Here is a 16,528-nt window from a genome sequence, read left to right on the forward strand (position 1 = left end):
GAAGAGGAAGAGGTGACTCTTGAAAGAGTAGAAATTATTGGGGAGGGTGTGGCTCTGCTTCAAGACGGGGACCCAGAAAGAATACTGAATTTGTCTTGACAAAAGGTGGGGCCGATAATGTCTGTAAAGGAACTGCTGTCAGATTTATACTTCCATTGAAGGAAAGCCTGCCTACTTTAAACCAAAGTTCTTTAAGACGGTGGAACATGCCCCAAATTGAAGAACATAGGTAAATATTGCTAACCCCATGCAAAGGATCATAGGCTCCCAAAATATGAGAAGGACCATCAGAGATCAATTCTAGTCCAATATCCTCTTTGGATTAGATGAGATAATCGCGGCTGAGATGGAGTAACCTACCCAAAGGCACACACATATATCTGGTTCAATTCTCTCCATATTTTCTTTTAGCTTTCTAATCCCCAAATTTAAGGATCCCCTAATCTCTTTGTTTCAGAAAGAAAACTCTATAGTTGTTTTGTGTGGCAAGTACTGATGGCAACGAACACGTGCCCTTTAATCGCACCCCCGCCTCCTCGTCGGGCCGGCTTTGCTGTGCCCACCGGGCTTTTCCATTGGCCATTTCGTGCGGCTCCTCGCCCCCTTCCAAGGTTCCCAGCCAATCAGCTGCTCCCTGCCCCTCGGGGCGGGCTTTGAGGAATGTACCACCGAGCCCGCGGGGTGGGTAGAGAGGAGGGAGGGCGTGGCGGCGGCTCCTTTCTTTACCTTCTGCACAGAACCGTGAGCGTCTGGCAAAGTCTGAGCCTGCGGGTAGCGAGGGCGTCCGTGGCGGCGGGAGGCGAGTGGGTCTGGAGGCGCGCCGAGGTCAGCCGCCCCAAGGCTGGGGTCCTGTGGTCGCGCCTCGGGGGCCGCAGCCCCGCCTTCCCATGTGCCCGCCCCGCCCGGCGGCCGCGCCGCTACCTCAGCCGCCGCCTCAGCTGCCGCCGTGCTGCGCGCGCGGGACGCTGAGCGCAGAGGGGCAGCCGCAGGGCTGAGGCGCAGCCAGAGCGGGGTCGGCGGACGCCGCGGCGGAGGGGCCGAGGGGCTGAGGCGCGGGACTGCGGGCTGCGGCTGGGACGCGGCGCCGCGGCATGAGGCGGAGGTGAGACGGGCTCCGGGACCGGGCCGGGCGCCTCCCTCTGGCCGCCGCGGCCCCAGAGCGGTCGGCGGGCCCGGGTCCAGGGCGGCGGGCGGGAGGCTCGGCGCGCTCGCCGGGGTCGCCGTCGAGGCTGGGCGTGAGGGGTACCCCGTAGGCTGCCGCGCGTCCGCGAGTGGACGCGCCGCGGAAGAGCCGCGCGGGGGAAGGCGGGCGCGGCGGGGCCTCGACCCCCCCGTCCTGCTCTGTGACCCCCCTCGTGTCTCCGGTGTCCCCCGCCCTTCCCTGTGAACCCTCGTGTCCCCCGTCCCCCACCCCTCCAGTGTTCTCCCTCGTTCCCCTGTGCCCCCTGTCACCCCCCGTGTCCCCCGTCCCCTGAGGCGCACGTACAGCCCGTGACCTCCCTCCAGACTCGGTTAAAGGAAAGCAGCTCCTGCGGTACAAACCGCATCCTGAGGTTTAAGGTGGCTGTTTACTGGCGTCACTTACGCTCAGTGCGGAGAAACGGAGGCGCGTTGTGAACAGTCCCTTTTCGAGCCTTAGCACGTTGTCTTTTTCTGGGATGTGGATGGAGAGGTGGTGTTTAAACTGTGCAAGTCCTGTCTGACAGTTTGCTGGGAGACCGTCGTTTGGATTGTGCCCGGGGAGGATGAGATGAGTTCTGTAGCCCTTCGGCTACTTGGCTCAGTACGGATGCTGGTTCCTTGTGCTGGCGGTTCTCCTGTGAGCACACCTGTAAAGGGCCCTCAAGAGGATGTTCTAAATTTCGCATTTGATTGTCAAATGGGCTTGGTCAGAAATTTGGCTCCGGTTGTTTTTAGCCCTACAGTGAGTTTTTGTGCTCAGGTTTAAACTTTTTTTTTTTTTAACCTTTTTTGAGAGTATTTTAAATACCATGAGTTAGTTCCAGAATTACAGGAAAAGTATGGTTGAGGTGTTCCTCTTGAAAAGAATCTTTAGGAACTTGGACCTGGTTCCTAGCCAAGCCTTCTTTCTGTATTCACAACACTAAGCTTTGAAATGTCTGGAACTTGACTGCTAATCAGATTGTGAGTTTTTCCCCCAGACGTGGGATGGTTCAGGTGAGGGTGGTTTCATGGTGCTTGTAGGTGTGGGAGAGAAAATGGGTTTGGAGTAATGTATACAAAGTACTTAGTGCAGTGCTGGGCACGCAGTAGATGCTTAGTAAGTATCATTAATTTTTTCTTTCCTGTTTGGGTTTGGGAGACCTATGGTTGGTGACATTGGATGCAATTTTGAGCGCAGGCTACCTTCCCAAGTTAGAAGATTAGTCCCTCCACCCTACTCGTCTGCCTGTCCCAGCCTCTAGCGCTCACACCTAAATGTTTATGGTAGGTTGAAGATGAAATCTGGACCTAGAAGTAAAAATCAAACAAGGGAAAATTGAGCTCTTCCTTCCAGCTCACATGTCACATTTTTCTGGAAAGGATGGTGTGTGCCTTGGAAGAGGTCTTATACCGCTCAGTCCAGGAGAATAAATGGTCAAAACTGACCCTTTTTTGGGTCTGTCGAGTAGTCCCATGGGTAAGGATTTTGGTGTGTTGGTTTCACATGTCCAAGTGGAACCATAAACCTTTTCTCATTTCTCATGTTGGCATCTAAGAAATGGCCAGGGTGGGTGAGACCTGACCAGAAGGCAGGGCACGTCCTAGATTTGATGGGCTCTGCCTCTGAACTGGGCTCTGCAAGGAGCAGCCAGGTGCCGCCTCCTGCTTGTAGCAGGCTCCGCAGGAGCAGATGGAAAGGCTGCCAAGGTAGGTGGGTATAGCTCAGCGGTGGAGCGCATGCCTAGCATGTAAGAGGTTCTGGGTTCAATCCTCAGCACCTCCTTTAAGAAATAAATAAATAGATAAGCAGATCTAACTACCTTCCCCCAAAACAAAATAAACAGAGGCTATCAAATGTAATATTCTTGCAAGAGTGAGAAACGTGGCTGGTTTATTTATATCCCATGACATTGGGCATGATGTTTTAATAATAATTATGCTCTGGATTTACTTTGTGCTTTTTCTTTGAAGAAGTGAAAGCTTTTTCATCTCCTGTTGTCTCATTCTTACTTGTTTCTGAGGTCATCAAAGTTTAGTACAGTATGTTATTCTCACTTTATAAGTGAAGAAATGGAGGTGACATGACTTGTTCTAAGTTGCAAGTGATTTGGTGCCTGAGCTGGACTTCAACTGAGTTTTCCTTCTTGTGGGATTTCGCTGATACTTTTGTAGGGAAAAACCCTCTTTTTTTGGAATGTGAAGGACTGAAAGATACCAGACATTGTGGTTCTTAGATTACTAGACAGTGAAGAATATTTAACATTTATTGAGTAGTTCTGTGTGGGAGACTGTGCCAAGTGCATCATGTACATCACCTTGTTTATTCCTGACAGTGTGCAAGGTAGGACTTAACTATTTCCTGGTTTTACTGATGGTGGGCTGGGGTTTTGTGAGACCCAGGTCAACGGAATGACAGAAAGCAGGGCTGGCACTCAGACCTGGGCTGACTCTGAGGTGTGTTCCTTCCCTGCATACTTTATGGAGCCTGGGGAGCAGATGTCAGAGTCCCTGACACCTGCTGCTGCTGCTGCTTCCCTGAGTCTGATGGGCTCTGGTTGAATGAGGGCTTTATTTTTCTTGGAAGTAGAAAAGACTCCGGACTTTTCCTGTGCCAGAAGCATTCCTTTAGCCAGGTGGAGGGTCATTGCTTTAGAAAAAATAGAGCTGAAGAAAAAATCTGTATTTGTAGAGTGTGAAGTATTTAATGAGACCAGATGGGAAGAATGGACAGAGAATTGAAATGGTTTGTGGATAGGAAATTTGTAGTATTCTAACCCAGGGGACACATTGAGTACCCAGGCTTTGTAACTTAAGCTGGGGGTTGAAATTGTAAACCTGGAGGCATGGCACTTGGGCTAAAATCTGTGCAGTAAATAAGGCTCTCAGTTTCTGTTTTAGATGGCAGGGTTAAAAATCTGATTCCTTTTTGGTCTTTAGCTTTCACAAATAATGTGATAATGGTGGGGATATTGTTTGGAAATTTACCTAAAGTCTTTGTGGACTTCCCCCTTTCTTCCAGCCACCCCTCTGTCATCTTTGGTTCCCTTTTTCAGAATTCAGCTCTGATCCTATGGAGTGGGGTGGAGTGGTGGAGCACGTGGGCTCTGAGGTGCTTGGGATGCACCAGTGGACGGGGCAACGTCCTGGCCACGTGGGGCTCAGCTGCACGTGACTTGCCGTTTTCTTGGTGTTGGCTTCGGCCGTCTTTAGGTATAAAGAATTATATTCATCGTTATCAAGAAACTAAGGAGGGAGAACAGGGAAACTATGCCAGTAAACCCTGCAATTCATTGACTTTTTTGTCAGTGGCAAGTTTCACAGAGGAGAGAAAAATTGCCACAACTTCAAAAAAAAAAAAAGTGGTGACAATCAGATTAAAGAAGGGAGACACAGGATTGTTGGTCTGTACCTTGGTGAAAGGTGGAAGAGGAAGAACAGGAGCTTCTGCTAAGTAGTCAGTTCCTTAGTAGGAACAGCTGCATCGCCCTGTGTCCCTCTGCAGTGCTTCCTCAGCAGAGGAAGGAGCAGTTTGTGTGGGTGTGTGATTGAAAGCCTGGAGAGGAGTCTTTCTGCATCATATAGGTCTACAGAGGGCCAGGAAAGGATCCGGTCTAACTAACTCTGGAAGGGGAGGAACAGCGCTCGGTCAAGTGGTTAACTAGTAGCTTTTATTGATTTTTCCGTACCGTGTTAACATCAATAACTGTGAAAAAGGCAAAGTGAAGCTTTGGTTGGTCCCAGCTTTGTCCTGTCACCTGCCCTGCTTCTTTTCTGTTGCTGATTTAAGCAAAGTATGGAGAGGGCTTGAGTCCGGGGAGGCCTTCCCGATGTCAGGTTGGAGCTGGGAAAAGAGGAGGGGCAGGGCAGTCCAGAGGATAGATCATTATCTCTCGCCCCTGTCGCTCCCCTCCCTGGGTAATGACAACAGGCCTTCAGTGCAGACTGTCCCTGGCCTACAACTTACAGAGGTCCCAGCTACACTCAGCTATACTCCTCCTGTCTTCCTCTCACTTCGTCCACCTGCACCATCAAGCTGCCCTTGCAACTGAGACTTGTTGGGTTTGTGAGTAGAAAAGGAGAGTCATACCACGGTGATGACATCAGCAGTAATGCAGGCCCTGTTCTGGGTGTTTGCACGAGTGAGCCGCCCAGTCCTCACAGCAGCCTGAGGGGGTGGGCACCGTAATGGTCCCTGTTTCCCACACGAGAGGGCTGAGGTGTGGAGAGCTCAGTGATCGCTCCTTTGGAAACAGTGGAGTCTGGCTTCAGACTTGGGCATTTGGTTTTGGAGAGATGCATTTAGGTTAACTGGCATAGTCCTTTAGTGCCAGGGCAGAGTCAGAGGAGTTAACTCTGAGGCATTTAGAGGAGAACACAGGTGGGCTTCCCAGGAGGGACACCTGAAACAGTGTAAGGGTCCTCAGGGACCTAGGGGCTGGTGCCCTGGGATCTGGAAAGAGCGTGGATTATAGCTCTGCTTCCTGAAAAGGTGAGGAAACCCTTGCCCTTCCCTCCTCTACCTTTTTGCCTGGCTCAGGTTTCTGATTCCCAAACCTAGAACTCATGCAAGCCTGTCATTGCCTTAGCTCATCTACTTTTGGATGATTTTTATTTTGTTTTTTTAAACAAGCTAGTGTGGGATCCTAATTACTGTTTGGAACAGAACCTTTTACCCAGTTTGGTCATGACTGGTCAGCCATTTGTTTCCCTGTGAAAAAGGAAAGGGAAGTATTTTAACTAGTGACATGGGCATGTTTCAGTTTGTTTCCAAAACAGAGAGGCTTTTTTCAAAATTAGACTTCTATAGGTAGGGAGAAAAAAAAAAGTCAACATTTGGCATTTTAAACGCCGTAGGCAAATGGGTACTGTGGACAGTTACGTGGGAAGAGCTGTCCCTTACCCAGTGTTCCGTGGGCCAGATACTGTGCCAGGCGTCTGTGCACACTCCATTCTAGTCTCCAAGTGGGGCCTGTCACTCCTGTTTTACACTCGGGAAACTGTTCCAGAGGTTAAGGTCCATAACCTGAAATAAGTTGCAGAGGCTGGATGACTCCAAATTCTGTGTGTTTAATCATCTCGCTATGAGGTGGTGTGTTGAGGGAGCAAAAAGAAGAGGCAGCGAGGAAGAAAAAGACAGTCTGGGGCTGGGGAGAGAAACTTGTGAGATGGCAACATGACTAGGCCCCTAGGACTTACTGGATACCGCGTGCCTAGTCTGGGGCCCGAGCAGGGCCCAGAGACTCCACAGGTGTCAGCCACCCTCAGGAAGCCGGGGAATGGAGGGCCGGAACCTGAGAGCTTGGCTTCACACTGGGGCTTTCTCTCAGCACTTCTCCACACCTGGGTTTCCAGGGTCCCCTGAATAATCTTACCTGAGAAAAGTCCAGAGTAAGAGGAAAGAAAGAAGGAATGGCACTTTCCCAGATTCCATCTCACTGTAAAGAAAAAATGTTGCCTGCTATTCCAGTCCTACAAGGGTCAGGCCATCAGCCATGGCAGCTGCCTACTGACAGTGCGCCTGGAGAGGAATTCAGGATGGAGAGAGCAAGAAGTGGGTAGTCTGGCCGTGGGTAGTTCAGATGTGTCTCTCAGGAAGAATTTCAGCGACCCCAGGTTCTGGCATCTTCCCATAAATAGAAAAGCCCGAAAATCTTTAACTTGAGATGTTTGTTCTTTGTGATTAGCAGTAATCTTTTTGTGCTTGGCTGCATGTTTTTACCAACAAAAAAGTTTGTGTGTATCCTGGCTCCTCCCTTTCCTCTTTGGAGCAGCTCCTCAGAGCCACCTGAAAGGCTGTCTCCCTGGCTGTGGTCTTCAGTAAGGTCCCTGAGTGAAACTTAACACTCCCCCTGCCACACACACCCCTAAAATGTGTGGTGGTTAGGAGCATGAACTCTGGAACTAGACTTCTGCACCATTTGCTTGAGTGTGTTCTTTAACCTCCCAGGTTCTCAGTTTCCTCATCTGGGCGCTGACACCCTGTTTACTTTGTGTGGTTGTGAGCACCGAGGGTTCTGCCAGGCACCTGATAAGCAGCAAGTGTTAGCTAGTACTTCTGTCAAGCTTATGGAACTCAGAGTGGGACACTGGAACTCTGGGTTTCCTCTCCTCCAGGGCCAGTCTCCGGCGGTGCTCACCAGTATGGAAGCATCCTCAAATGCACCCTCGACTCCTGTTTACTCTTCAGTTACTATCTGCCTCATCCCTGCCTCTGCATTGTTTTTCTTATTAGCAACTCTTTAGACTTCCTGGAATAATTTGTTCATTAATTTATCATCTGTTGGGCCCCTTTTCCTCATGTACTGGGTATCAGGGCAGGGCACTGGTTCCTGCAAGGATATGACCTGTCCCTGCTTCAGAACATACAATATGAATGCACAGAATGGTCAGGTAAACAAGAAGAAAAGCAATGAAGTACCAAGTGGCACAGCCAGGTAACTCCAGTGTTTGGCGAGAACAAGGATAGTAACTTAGCTTTTGAGGATTTCTTTAAATATGCCCAGCACAGGCCTAGATGCTTCACATGCACTGTCAGCTCTGCAGTCTGTTGATACTTCTGGGATGTACCTTTACAGCTGAGGACCAGGGAGCCAAGTGTCGTGTCCAAAGACACATGAGTGGGGGGAGCCTGGGTTTGAACCCTAGTCTGCTGACTCTCGTGGGCTTGTGTAGACTGTGTCCCTGGTCGTGGTTGGGGTTGTCTTGGTGAGGTGAAGGGCTGTTGGTGTGAGAGTGTGTTGGTCATTGGGGCTCGTGAGTGAGGAGGCTGGCCTGGCTGGGTGGGTGCCTGAGCCACTTTCTGTCTGGGTGCTGGGAGATGAGTAAGACGGGTTCCTTGCCCTCTGGGATTTTACTGTAGCCGGGGAGACAGACACACAAATAGATGATTTCAGTGTGGTGTGGTAGGAGCTGTGATGAGGGTAAGCGAAGGGTGCTGTGGAAGCAGGGGAGAGGGAAACAGGAATTGTTCCCAGAGTCTTGAAAGGTCATTAAGTGGTGAGCTTAGCAGTCGAGGGCAAGAAGAAAGAATTTTCTGAAAGCCAGAGGATAGCGTGAACAAAGTCACGGCCTTGTGGGCTTTTCTTCCTAAAAGCAAGTTTGTGCACCTGATCTGGTGGATGCCAGGACACAGTGCGATGTTTATAAGCAACAGGGAGTTCACCAGAGGTGTCTGAACACAGAGCAGCAGCATGGAAGTGGTATTCTACGTCGGTGAATCTGTTGGTGGTGGGAGAGTTGAGAGTCCTGCAAGACCGGCCCTGGGAGGAGTTGGCAAACTTTCCTCTGTAAAGGCCAGAAGGTAGATAGTTTAGGTTTCAGTGGGCCATATGGTCTCTGATGCAACTGCTAGACTGCTATTGTGGTAGGGAAGCAGATCATCGGTGAATGAGTGACTGTGCCAACAAGCTTTTATTTATCCCCCTACCCCAACTTGAATTTCACCTAATTCTTACGTGTCACGAAATAGTCTTCTTTTGATTTCTTTCCTCCCAATAATTAAAAAATGTAAGAACCCTTTTTCACTTGCAGGTTGGATCTGGCCCACAGGTCATGGTTATTACCACTTCTGTTCGGGTGTAACATACCAGGAGACTAGAACAGGGTGTTGGCGATGGAGAAAGAAAGGAGGGACTGGATGCTAGAGATATTTTGGAAAGAAGACACTGATTAGATAGAGGAGATAAGGAGAGAGGAGAGACCCAGATAACACCCAGGTTTCAAGTTTGGTGCCTTCCCAGCCCCCGTTTGGTAAAACTGGCCTTATTTTCCATGTGCCAAGCCTCTGACTTGTTTCTAGAGAAAACCCCAGAGAACATGACTTGACTCTAGGGAAAAACCTGGAGATAGCCGATGCCTTAGGTGCTCCCAGACTTCTGTAACACTGTTAATTGTACGTTTGTCTCCCGATGCGGGTCACTGTTGCAGACGCCTTTGCTGCCTTGGCCTCCAGGTACTGTAGCTGTGCCCACTTGTTTGTCGGGGTGGGAGAGCTTATTTTTGGATAATTATTTAGATGTAATTTCATATTTACAGAGAAGTTGTAAGAGCAGTACTGGGAGCTTCCTTGTACCTGCTACCAAAATTTGTTAATTAGACTTTAATAATTATTTACATTTTTCCCCATTTGCTTTATCATTCTCCCCCCACCACCCTGGGTTCCCATTCCAGCTCTGCCATTAGTGGCTGTGGAATCCTGGACTAGCGTCTTAATCTCTTCAGGTCTCGGGTTGTCACCTCCCTCGTAGAGTTCTTAGCAGAATTTGATGAAATAATATACAATAAGTGCCAAGGTGATATTGGCCTGGCTGGTGCAGACGGTCAGTAGATGTTAGTTCTTTTCCTTCCTCAGCACCCCTGGAAGAAGTGAGTCAGTGAAGGAAGCGGGTGGCAGGGAGGAGCAGGGGAAATCCTGAGTCTAGGTGTAGAGAGAGGGACAAAAACAGGACGTCTGATGGCGATGTGACCGTAAGAAGGAGCTGTTTATTATCAAACGTTAACGCTAAGATGAGGGGTTTAGGGTTTTGTTTTTTCTTTTTTGTAGATTTATTCTGATACAATTTCAGAACAGAACAGGCAAGATTAGTACAAGGAGCTGTTGTTTCAGAATCACCCGTTGTTTTCATTTTGCCCCATTTGCTTTTTTCATATTTTTTTCCCTTTTCTCTATGAATTAAGAGACGTTGACCCCTAAATACTTCAGTGTTTATTTGCTAGGAGCAGGAATATTCTCTCAGAGTCTGCTAGGGAGCCTTAAGTTCTTAAATAGGGAAATGGTGTGGTATGAAAGTACTTGGGGAGGTGGGCTGAAGGCCAGGGGTCCTGGGGGCGGGCAGTTGGGAATAATTTCCATTGGATGGTGATGATGGCAAACTGTGACCAGAATTGGGAGGGGCGCAGGCTCAGGAGACGTCTAGTGAGTCTTGGGACCAGGTGAAGATGAGGGAGAGGGAGCAGCCCCCCTAAAATGTCACCGAGCTGCTTTCTGGGGAGGAGAGCAGCATGTGTAAGTGAAAAAGCAAATTCAGCTTTATTTTGTACTTGGGAGAATGAAACATCACTCCCCCTTTTATTCATGTTACAGTCACTGGAAGATAAAGGTCCACCAACTCCTGGCTGATGCAGATAGAGCCCATCTTGTGCACTCCTAGAGGAGCAGCCCTGACGGGCTCGTGTTGTCAACGGCATAGAGCTGCATGTGTGACCTGAGGACGCTGCAGTTTCTGATACGGGGGAAGTAATGCAGGCTTGTCATGAAGATAGTCAGTGAGATGAGCATCCTGGTCCTTCCATGTCGATCTAGGAGTTGTTAGTGACAAAGACAGGTGGTACCTGGGAAGGGGGCTGGCTGGATCCCCAGGGCACCAAGGAGAGGTGTGCAGACCAGAGACGGAATTGAGAGGGAGCATGCAAACTGAGCTCCCAGTCGTCCTCAGTACCAGCCTGGTGCCCTCTGGGGCCTGGAGGTGCCTGTTGGGCTCTTGTTTTTTTCCAATGTGAGAGCCAGAACTTTGAGAGAGCGGTTAGGACTGCCCTGTGAATAATGCTACACAGAGTGCTAAACAGATCGGATTCTTGAGGGATTTAAAATTAACTTCCCAGTGTCTAAGTGTTTGTGGAAGAAATACCTAAGGGAGAATATATCAAAGATGGTGTCTTACTTTTGAGCTTGTACTGAGTATTAAAAGACCAGCCCCGCCTTTTGTGCAGGCAGTGTGTTTCTGTGCTAGTCCCTCTAGCTTTCAAAATGCCAGCTCTAGGGAAATCTTGAAGGAAGGTCTTGATTCTCTCTGGAGTCTGAGGGGTGAAGTAGCTACAGGATCATGCTGTCTCCTTTTGTGTACTAAACACTGGTAGTGTGGGAGTGACGTGGCCTGCCAGAGCCCGCTCATACCTTGTGGTTAAATTTTCAGGAGTTTTGCAAGTTGGTTGTTAAATACAACCAGTATTAAATATTCATTCTATAAACTTAAAATTAAATAGATTGTGTTGAAAATAAGAGTAATAAATACTCAAAATTCATTACTTCCTCTTTATTTTAGCATTAGCTGTGCTCCTGGGTCTCTTGCCCCTAAGGTGGGAGTGCTGTGTAATGGTGAACTGTGGTGCGTCCCCTCCCAGCTCTGTCTGTGCTCAGAGATACCAAGTCTGTAGCGTGAACTTGGCCACAGTGGAAGTATTTACACCACGGAAACCAACAAACACTACACAACAGGCTTGATTTATTGTTTTGTTCATTGTCTAAGAAAGTGATGGAGAAAATGTTAACATTTGCAGTTTAAACTTAAAGTGTTTTGTATCCTTATCCATTACATGGTGAATAGCACAAAAGTTTGAGGAAATATTCTTTTAGTATTTAAAAACTCTTAATTCAGCAAAGAAGTTGCTTATGTCATGTTTAATATACATCTTTTTTGTCTAGTTTTGTTTTATTCCTTAAGGTAAATGAAAATACCAACCAGCATTCACTCGTTAAGTCAGTTGAATCCACGCGTTGGCCATGGATGAGTTAGACCAAAAAATCTATAACAACTTTGTGTGAGAATCAATTGGCTACATGGGATTTACTGTGAAGAGCATTATGTTTCATATGTTATTATTTTTTACTACATACTTATTACTCTATATGTTTATTACTATTGCATATTTATTGGTATTACAGGCTATGCATCTTTCCTATCAATAAAATTTATAATAAATGTATGTGCATATATATACACAAGGGTGTTTCAGAGAATAGGTTAAGCATTTACCAGCACACCGCCGCAGTCAGTTAAATAAGCTGCTTCACGGAGTTCACAGCTAGTGGTAGGCAGACACATAATCACGGACATACCTAAGTGTGTGGAGCGCCTGGAGGAAGGCCCAGTTCAGGGTCTGGTGAAGGTGGGCGGGGGTGGTATTCACCTGGCCTGCCGGAGGACAGGGAGTAGAGGAGCCAGGCAGATGGAGCAGCTTCTGGGGGAGTCAGGGAGGAGGTATGCAGGCTTGAGGAGCAAACCAGTGGTTCCTGCGACTGATGTCTAAAGGTGAGGAAGCAGGTGGGGGTTTTGGAAAGAGCAGTGGGGGTGCACCAGGTTGGCGGGTGCTTGGTGTAGGTCATGCGAAGTTTGTATTAACAGTCTGGGATTCTGCTTTTAAGCAGCTTGGCCATGCAGTTGCCATTGGCATGTAAAGGTGGTTCCCCATTTGGCCAACTAGATGTGGTTTTAGAAAAGAGGTGTTAATGATGTTTTTTTGTGAAGTGAATACTTAAATTTGACAAATCTGAATTATCCACTTCCTGTGTGCAGGACTCTGTGCTGATGGTTTTCAAGGAGACATGAATTGTTAACATTGCCCTTTTCTACTAAGAGTGTATGATGTGGTGGGAGGGCCAGACCTATGTGCAGGGAACTGCAATACAAGATGGCTGTGAACACAACGCTGTGGAGAAAGGAGTTCATTCTGATTGTGGGGTGGGGAAGGCTTATAGATAAGGCAGAATAGTAGTTTGCTATAGTTTCCTTGGAGGCCCCAGAACAGTATCTTTTTGACCAAAAGCCCTTTCTGTTTTTATTTCCTGATTTATCCCCATGATCTGGGGGAATAAATGCCCTGACGTCTCTGATTATTTCATGATTATTTCTGTATCCACAGCAGTAACTCTCCACTTCCCCCAGGCCCCATCCTCACAGCCACAGGCAGCCACCAGCCTACTTTCTGTGCCTGTAGATTTGTTATTCTGGACTTTTCATATAAATGGAACCATACAATCTGTGATTAGATTTTTTTCACTCAGCATAATGTTTCAGAGTGCATCCATGTCGTAGCATGTATCACAACTTCATTCCTTTTTAATGGCTAAATAATATTCCATTTTATGGATAAACTGCATTTTCTTTATCCATTCAATGGTTGATAGACATTCCTCTTTTAGCTGTTTTGAATAATGTCGCTGTGAACATTCATATACAAGCTTCTGTGTGGGCATGTTTTCATTTCTCTCATATGTATACATACATAGGAGTGGAATTGCTGGGTCATATGAAAACTGTTAAACGTTTCGAGGAACTGCAAAACTTTCAAAGTGGCCACACTATTTTACATTCCCACCAGCACGGTATGAGGTTCTGGCTTCTCCACATTTTACCAGTTCTGGTTATCGTCGATCTTTCTGATTCTAGCCATCCTGGTGGGTGTGAAGGGGTGTCTCATTGTGATTTTGATTAGCATTTCCATGATTAATGATATTGAGCATCTTTTTTGTGTGCTTACTGACCATTTGTACATCTTCTTTGGAGAAATATCTATTAAAATCCTTTGCCCACTTAAAAATTTGGTTTACTTTTTTATTATCAAGTTGTAGGAGTTCTTTATATATCTGGTTATGAGTTCTTCTCAGATGTATGATTTGCAAATATTTTATCCCACTCTGTGGGTTGTCCTTTCACTTTCTTGACAGTGTCCTTTAAGCTTTGAAGTATAAAAGTTTTTAATTTTGGTAAGTCAGGTGTGCCCTCAGTTCTTGAATAAACCCAGATTTACACAATGAATTTTTATGCTTTCAGGTGTTTCCAATATATTTAACAAGTCTCTAGAGTTGAATAGTCTATAACTAGTCTCTTAACCTCTAATACTCAGACCTTCTTATGTTAGTGTCTTTGTTTTAGCTTTTAGAAACTTAAAATCCTATGAAAGCAGAGACTAAGGCATATGGGCTCTTTATAGCGTTTTACTCACCCTGTTGCTGGTAAAAACAACCATAATCTGATGACTGTTAAACACACTGATTAGGGGTCAGGTGTCTGGGAACAGCTGGAAGTGGGACACAAGTATGTTGAAGTTGTATTTAAGCATAACCCAGGAGAATGGAGCAGTGTCATTTCCTGTTGTAATCTTAACTCTCTTGTGTTATCTAATGAGATTTTCAGCTCTGTTTACTCTAGTGTATGGCATGGAATTTAGTAACGAGAAGTGTATCTGGGTTATGTAGATAAGTTACCATGATGAAAAACATGAACTCTCTCCCTGATGCCTACAAAAATTTTTAGCGATCTACTTCTCCCTGTATTGTTGAGACAAGACTAAAAAGAAGTAAGACACTTCACTTACATAGTAGTGTTCTGTTGGCAGTCTTACCTGCTACCCGCTTTGAGCCGCCTGCCGCCTCTATAACAGTAAGTAGTATGTCCCGTGGACGAGGGAGCAGCCTCCAGAGATGGGCTGTTTCTTGTCCAAGATTTCATTCCTACTAGTAGGTGGGACATACTTGGGATCACTTGTAAACGCTGTATTTCAGGGCCTCATTTGCTCTGTATCCCTTTTAGCTCTATCAGGTATTTCCATTTCTAAGTTGGGGTAAATGGATGTGTTGAATTTTTGTTTTTCTTTGCATGTAATCTGAACAAGTGGATATAAACCAGATAGCCAGGGGCTGGGAGTCTCTGGAGCACAGGAACAAATGAGAGAGGAGCCCTGGGTGAGGACAGCGGAGAAGATAAAAAGTCCTGCCTGCCCAAATGCTGGATGGTGTGGGTTTATGTGGGAGTCAAGTAGGTGTGAGTTATGACAGGGTTATTGTGAGGATTAAATGGGATCTGTGTGGAGTTCAGAGAACTAGTGTTCATCGCACAGTGAGCATGTATTAAATGCTAGCTATGATTATTGCTGCTCCTATTACTGCTGTGAAGAAACCAGAACATCCACTTGGGCCCAGCTCTTGTAAATGAAGTAGTGGGTCATCAGGTTGGGTAGCAAAATTTTTGGTCAAATGTCAAGTATGAAAAGAAATAACAATCTTGTGACTCCCAGTTACTGAGCACCTCCTGTGTGTAAGGCCCCGTGGTGTAGCTCTTACATGTGTCGGTCCATTTACATCTCATGACGTCACACAGTGGTATCATGACCCTGAGGGCTGTGCTCAGGTCAGACAGCTGCTCTGTGTGGAGCAGGCCCTTCTCTTCTCTTGACCACTTGCTTTCCTTGTCTGTGGTCACCTTGGCAGCCAAAGTAACAGGAAAGTCATCTTTTGCCCAGAACCTGTAATTTCAGCTACTCACATAAGCCATGGCCTGGAGGAGGCTAAGATTTCCAGGACCTAAACCTTTTTTTTGGGTGAGTCTTTTCTGTTGTGACGATTGAACAGTAAAGAGGAGGATCTCGGGGGCCTTGTCTTTTAAGAAGGTCCATTATCACCAGGTGCATGTTGGTCTTCCTTCCACCCACAGGCAGATACCCGCAGCCTTAACTGTGACTCCAGGCTGGGGGATGAGGGTCAAGTTAGGCTTGTGTCCCATCCTCCACTGTCATAATACAGGCAGCCTCAGGATGCGTGTCCTGGTCTCTTGGAAGAAGCATATGCTCAGTTACATGTTCTCTAGAAACAAGTCCCTTCTACTAAATACCCTCTTCTGTGGGTTTTCTTTTCACCCTTGTGTGTGTGTGTGTGTGTGTGTGTGTGGTGAGGAGTTAATTAGGTTTATTTAATTTTTAATTTATTTATTAAAGGAGGGACTGGGGACTGAACCCAGGACCTGCGCATACTAAGTACTCGTGCGACCCCTGAGCTATACCCTGCCCCCCTTTTCACTTTTTGGAAGGTGTCCTTTGAAGCCCAACATTCCTTTCCCACCCTTGCCCTGCCCTGTTTCCCATATGGTGAGGCTTTGCAAGTGTGGGATGCCACAAGACTTAAGAGAAGAGGGTGGTAGCACCCCCCACCGCCGCTCCCCATGCACATCCTCCCTTCTCCCTCTTAAGATGACTCAACTCACAGAAGAGTTAAGATTAAAGACCTGTAGTTAAGTAGGCATGGCGTCAGGGTGGAGCTCTGCCTAAAAGAATTGGGGGCTGCAGAGAATGACCAAGGGCCCAGTGCAGCCTGATGCGGGCAGCCCGGCTGAGCTCAGAGCAGCACAGGCGCGGGCACTTCAGGGGTGGGACCTGGGGCATCTGAGCAGCAGGTACGTGCTGGTGGGCGTGTGGTCTGTGAGCACCCAGCAGGGTAGGTTGCTTTGGGTCTGGCAGCGCCAAAAACTACATACTGTGGTTCAGGTTACAGTTGCTGTGGGAACTGTGACCTTTGAATTTCCTGGCGTATGCATGGAATTTCAGTTGCATAATTCTGCAACAACTTGGATTTTTTTCCTCTTCTCACTCTCCTTTTTGGCATTTAATTTTTTATTCCAGTGAATGAGATCCATAGCTCTCTGCTCTCTGTCTCCTCCTGGGGCAGGCAGTCTCACTCACGTTGCTTTTCCAGGCTGCTCGCCCAGAGTGTGCCAGACAGGAGACCTGCCCTGGCCTTGGCCTGTGGGAATCTTTTGCTTGTCTCCAGCAAGGCCCTGAGGTCGGGCGAGCCACCTGGAGAAGCCTCTGGGATGTA

General features: G+C 47.4%; 1 protein-coding gene across 41 annotated transcripts in view; it reads left to right on the plus strand.

Moving 5' to 3' along the window:
* Positions 1-753: 753 nt before the first annotated feature.
* Positions 754-16,528, plus strand: part of MICAL3 (microtubule associated monooxygenase, calponin and LIM domain containing 3) — a 144,454-nt gene continuing 128,679 nt past the window's right edge. For 6 of the 41 annotated variants that reach the window (XM_074357864.1, XM_074357861.1, XM_074357865.1 and 3 more), the window contains exon 1: positions 783-1,102. The gene's annotated coding sequence lies outside the window, so the exon portion shown is untranslated. Of the gene's footprint in view, positions 1,103-16,528 lie in introns of all 41 variants that reach the window. The other 35 variants (XM_074357874.1, XM_074357879.1, XM_074357872.1 and 32 more) reach the window with 19 other exon arrangements.

The sequence above is a fragment of the Camelus bactrianus genome, chromosome 34 (genome assembly GCF_048773025.1).
Source record: "Camelus bactrianus isolate YW-2024 breed Bactrian camel chromosome 34, ASM4877302v1, whole genome shotgun sequence".
Taxonomy (NCBI): Eukaryota; Metazoa; Chordata; class Mammalia; order Artiodactyla; family Camelidae; genus Camelus; species Camelus bactrianus.